At 50.8% G+C, this 6,002-nt stretch overlaps 1 protein-coding gene across 1 annotated transcript in view; it reads left to right on the top strand.

The window, feature by feature from the left end:
• The window catches only part of TNFSF9 (TNF superfamily member 9), a gene marked incomplete at its 5' end in the record, with an annotated part of 11,969 nt that overhangs the window by 3,987 nt on the left and 1,980 nt on the right, over positions 1 to 6,002 (top strand). The window lies entirely within an intron of this gene.

A 6,002-nucleotide genomic window follows, 5' to 3' on the forward strand; every position in this document is an offset into this window, starting at 1 on the left:
CTGCCTTGGGGGAGATGGAATCTGGGCCAGGTAAAAGTTGATACTGGAGGAGGTCACTGGTAGAGGACAGGAGGCATCTTACAGGGACACCAAGACAATATTTTATTTTATTTTATTTCTTAGAGACAGAGTCTTGCTCTGTCACCCAAGCTGGAGTGCAGCCGTGTGATCACAGATCACCACAGCCTCCAACTCCTGACCTCAAGTGATCCTCCTGCCTCAACCTCCTGAGTAGCTGGGATTGCAAGTGTGTGCCACCACACCTGGCTAATTTTTTTGAGACAGGGTCTCACTCAGTCACCCAGGTTGGAATGCAGTGGCATGATCACGATTCACTGCAGCCACAACCTCCTGGGCTCAGATGATCCTTCTGCCTCAGCCTTCTGAGTAGCTGAGACTACGGGCATGAGCCACCACATCCAGCTAATATTTAATTTTTTTTTTTTTTAGATAGGCTCTCACTATGCTGTTCAGGCGGGTCTCAAATCCCTGGGCTCGAGTGATCCTCCCTCCTTGGTCTCCCAAAACGTTGAGATGACAGGTGTGAGCCACCACGCCAGGTCCCACCTATTTTTTTTTAAATTATATATATTTTAAGAGACAGGGTCTTGCTATATTTCCCAGGCTGGTCTTGAACTCATGGCCTCAAGCGATCCTCCCACCTTGGCCTCCCAAGGCACTGGGATTACAGGAGTAAGCCACCACAACCAGTCTGGAGATGATTTTCACTGGGGGGGAAAAAAAATCAAGGCATACTTCCGGAGAGGCGCCGGGTTCACTCAACTTCAGAGGCAGAAGAGGACTCCCAGGCAGAGACTGGGATGCTGTTCCCACCTGCAACTTCCTGCCAGTCTCTCCCTGGAGCCCCGTGCTGATAAGGGTGAGGTGTCAGGCCCTTTCTCAGTAGGTGAGGAAAACTGGGGCCCACGCTCACTCGGGGAGACAGCTGAGCACAGAGGTGTGACTCTGCCACACAGCGGGTGCTTAGAAAGTGACGCTGAGTGCTTTGTGGTAGGCGGGGTGGCCCGACTCAGATGTCCCGACCACAGCACGTCATGGTGCCCCCTGGCTGCGGCCTGAACCTTCCCTGGGCTGCCTTGGGCTCTGTTTCCCTTCCCTGGGCAGAGCCTCCCCAAACCCCCAGAGCCGTCACTGTGAGGTCTTGGCCGGGGATCCTTACTGTCTGGAGTCTTCTGGTTGTTTTTGAGTCAGGGTCTCACTCTGAGGCCCGGGTTGGAGTGCGGTGGCACAATCACCAAAGCCTTGATCTCCTGGGTTCTGGGGATCTTCCCTCTTCAGCCTCCCAAGTGGCTGGGAGTACAGGCGTGCACCACCAGGCCTGACTAATTTCTTTTGATTTTTGAAGAGATGGGGTCTTGCTTTGTTGCCCAGGCTGGTCTCAAGCTCCTGGGCTCAAGCGACCCTCTCACCCTGGCTTCCCAAAGTGCTGGGATTACAGGCGTGTGCCTCCATGCCCGATTAGGGATGATGGTGTGCCAACAGAGATGTGGAAGGAATTCAGCGATCATAATACTGACAGGTTGCCCTACTGAGCATTTACTGTGTGCTCAGTGTGGTGTTCATAGCACACTCTCAACCACCTTTTCAGATCTCCTATGATAACACACGCAAAAAATGCTCCGAGTCAGAGATATGAAGCAGCTTGCCCAGGACTGCACAGCAAGAAATCTAAAAAGCTGGAATCCAAGATTCTAGGGCAGGGCAGCAAACTTTTTTTGGTTTCTTTTGTTTTGTTTTTCCAGACAGGGTCTAGCTCTGTCACCCAGGCTGAAGGGCAGTGGTATGGTCATAGCTTACAGTCACCTCCAAGTACTCCTCCTGCCTCAGCCTTCTGAGTAGCTAGGAATACAGGCCACCATGCCCAACTCATTTTATTTTTGTTTTTGTAGAAATGGGATCTTGCTACGTTGCCCAGGCTGGTCTCAAACTCCTAGCCTCAAGCGATCTCCTTGTCTCAGCCTCCCAAAGTCCTGGGATTACAAGAGGGAGCTACCGTGCCCAGCCTGTGTTTTTCTAAAAAGTCACCAGATAGTAAATACTTCAGGATTTGGTGAGCTAGCCAGCCTCTTGTTGCAATTACTCAGCTCAGCTGCGGCAGTTGAATGAGCATGGCTGTGTGCCAGCAGACCATTATTTATGGACACAAATGTAAATCTCATATCATGTGCTCATGTCAGGAAATGTTATTCTTCTTTTGATTTTTTTCCCCAGCCACTTAAAAACAAACAAATGAAGGATTTGTAGCCTGGGGGGCTGTAGAGAAACAGGCAGGAGGCCAAATTTGGCTCCAGGCTGGGATTTGATGACTATAACTCTACTGTCTATGCCCTTTTATTTTCCTTTTTTTTTTTTTTTTTTTGAGTTGGAGTCTCACTGTTTCCCAGGCTGGAGGGGCAGTGGCACAATCACAGCTCACTGCAGCCTCCACCTCCTGGGTTTAGGCGATCCTCCCGCCTCAGCCTCCTAAGTAGCTGGGCCTATCGACATGCACCACCTTACCAGGCGCTTTTGGGAGGCTGAGGTGGGAGAATCGCTTGAGTCCAGGAGTTTGTGACCAGCCTGGGCAACACAGTGAGATCCCTTCTCTACCGAAAATAAACAAATTCGCTCGACGTGGTGATGGCGCCTATAATCCCAGCTATTTAGGAGGCTGAGGTGGGAGGATTGCTTGAGCTCATAAATTGGAGGCTGTCGTCAGCTATGATTGTGCCACTGCACTCTGTCCTGAGAGACAGAGCCAGACCCTGTCCTTAAAAAATTAATTAATTAATTGATGGGGCTGATGTAACCAGGACCTGAGGTAGGGAGATTTATTTTCATTTGGATTGCCTTCAGAGGTGACCTTAGGTAAGTCTTGGCTGTGGGTAGGACTTTATCACATACAGATTGGCCTATGGCCCGTGCATGTCTTGGCAGGGTGATATTGAGGCCAGTCCCTTTGGTATTGTATATTTATTTATTTAGCGACAAGGCTGGAGTGCCATGGCACAATCATGGCTCACCACAGCCTTGAACTCCTGGACTTATGTGATCCTCCCATTTCAACCTCTCGAAAAGCTGGGACTACAGGTGTACAACTCTATGCCCAGCTATTATTATTATTATTATTTTTGTAGAGAAAGAGGCCCAGGTTGGTCTTGAACCCCTGGCTCAAATGATCCCAAAGTGCTGGGATTACAGGCACGAACCACTGTGCCCAGCTAGTATGGATGCCTGTCTTCTTGGTTGGTCAGCTTCCTTGGAGAGGGATCTTCTGGATCCTGGATATCAGGGGAGGGGAGTGAAAGCTGAGAGTGTGCGTGTTTCTCAACTTCAACATGCAGGTTTCAGGTTCAATGGCATGGTTTCCCCATCCTCGACTGTGTTTCTCTTTCCAGAAACTCTGCCATTTTCCTCTCTCTTAAAAAAATTTTTTTTTTCTTTATAGAAATGAAGTCTTGTTATGTTGCCCAGGCTGGTCTCAAACCCCTGGACTCAGGCAATTCTGCCTCCTTGGCCTTCCAAAGTGCTGGGATTACAGGCATGAGCCACCGTGCCCGGCCTCTCTTTTCTTTTCTTTTTTTTTTTTTTTTAATCAGTATTTTTTATTATGGTTTTGTGGGGTACAGTTAAGGGTTAGGTGTACAATGACGTTTCAGAGAGAGAGAGAGAAAAGTGCTTCTCTGGTGGAGAGAAGAATTGCTGTCTCGTCTGCAAATTTATCTGTGGTATCTTTGCTGCTGTCCACCACTCCATCAGGGCTGGCGGAAGCTACCAGTGACAAAATGGAATCAATGTGAAATTCATCTTTCTACCCGGTTGGCTTGGATTTTTTTGTTTGTTTGGTTGGTTTACAAATAATTGCCTAAGTGTCCCTGCAGTGAGGTTTCAGGTGACAGGGAAAGCGGAAGCCGCTTTCATTTGTCATCTCAACCCTGAAGGATGGGTTTGAACGGAGACACAAATGGTGAGAAGGCGTCCGCCGGTTGCGGATCTGGGGACAGAACCTTCCAGGCAGAGGCACAGCAGGGGCAGAGGACACCATCGGTACATCCCAGTGGGTTCTCAGACTTGAGCGAGCATCGGAATCTTCTGGAGGGTTTGAACACAAACACCGATGGGGGGGGCCTCCCCCCCAAGAGAGTTTCCACAGTCTAGGCTAGGGTGCTAGAATTTGCATAGTTGACCGGCTACAGATACTCATGAGCAAGCGGAGAACCCACACCATAGAACGGAAGCATTTAGAAGCGTCTAGCACCTTGTTATGTTCCCTCAACACTATCTGGTACCATTACTGTTTTCTCTGTAAGTCCCCAGGGAGGCCCAACACAGGGTCAGAGGTAGAGCTTGCTTCACAAAGATACTTGTTCTGTTGGATCAAAAGTCCTTTACGTGACTGGGTGTGGTGGCTCACACCTGTAATCCCAGAGCTTTGGGAGGTTGAGGGAGGAGGATCATTTGAGGCCAGGAGCTTGAGACCAGCCTGGGCAATAGAATAAGACCTCATCTTTATGAAATAACAATAAAAAAAAAGAAAAAAATAGCCGGACCTGGTGGTCTGTCGTCCCAGCTACTTCGGAGGCTGAGGCAGGATGATGGCTTGAGCCTAGGAGTTGGAGGGTGCAGTGAACTATGATTGTGACACTGATAAGCCAACCTGGGTGGCCGAGCAGAACCCTGTTTCTAAAAAAGAAAAAAAAAAAAAAAAAAATTCCCCGGCCTCCCATGGGCTGTTGCTTTTTGCCAGCAGAGCGGTGGCATACCTGGTCCACCTGCCAGGGAAAAAGAGGCCGAGAGAGAGAGGGAGAGAGTGGACCAGTGTGGACTAATACAGGTCTGGGCAGATCAGGACGTCACCACCCACCAAGGTCTTTCCCAGGCCACCTCCTGTCTATCTGGGGAGCTTCCTCTTTTGGGGCCAGGTTTTCACTGCTTCTCGGGTCATCTTCCTGCCCCCGCCCCCACCAGGCCAGAGCAAATGGGAAATTTGAGTTTCCTCTACCTTACCCAAGACCGTCCCCTTCCTACAGGGGAATTTCTCCTTCTGGACTCTCCAGCCTTCTGCTTCTGGGGTCTCCAGGGGCTCCTGATGGGAAGAATTCAGCGAGTAGGCGGGGGCAGACCAGGGAAGGCGCGGTGTCTGTCTGGGGGCAGGTGGGGGGAGCTGAGCGCGACATTCAGGGTTCCATCTGTGGGGCGGGGGAATGTGTCCCAGGAGGGAGGGTTGGTGAGGCCTGGCCAAACACTGACCCCTCTGCAGAAGTGCTGGATTTAGGGGAACCCTGGGGGAGTCCCGGTGACAGGGGTGAGGGGGTACCCGGAAGGAGGAGAAAGAGCCAAAGTGAGACAGAGAGACTCAGAAAGGGAGAGACAGAGGCACAGAGAGATAGAAAGAGACAGAGGTAGAGAGAGCCAGAGTCAGAGACAGAGCGAGACATAGAAAGTGACAGACAAAAGAGAGGGAAAGTCAGAGACACAGAGAGACATAAAGAGAAAACAGAGTCAGAGACAGGGACAGAGAGAGATACAAACAGAGGCAAAAGTAGAGAGAAACACAGAGAGATAGAGATTCAGAGGAACACAGAGAAATAGAGATATAGAAAGAGGCAGAAAGTGACTGAGAGACAGAGAGACTAAGAGACAGAGAGATAGAAGCAGGGAGAGTCAGAGACAGAGACAGGGAGAGTCAGAGACAGATGCACAGCCAGAGCCAGAGAGTGACAAAAAGAGACAGAGACACAGCGGGGAAGAGACAGCGACAGAAAGAGACACAGAGTCAGAGACAGACAGCGAGACAGAGAGACACAGAGACAGCGATTTGCAGAGATGCGACGCGGCAGAGACAATGACAGAGAAAAGCAGAGACAGAGTCCCCCAGAGACACCGAGGAAGAGAGGCAGAGAGAGATCCCCAGGGCGCTGGAGAGGCGCGCGCGAGGGACGAGGGCGAGCGAGGCCAAGGGCGGACCGGAGCGGGCCGGGCCGGGCCGGGGCTCGCGGGGG

This window comes from Carlito syrichta, unplaced genomic scaffold (assembly GCF_000164805.1).
Source record: "Carlito syrichta isolate Samal-C Ts95f unplaced genomic scaffold, Tarsius_syrichta-2.0.1 Scaffold301789, whole genome shotgun sequence".
Taxonomy (NCBI): domain Eukaryota; kingdom Metazoa; phylum Chordata; class Mammalia; order Primates; family Tarsiidae; genus Carlito; species Carlito syrichta.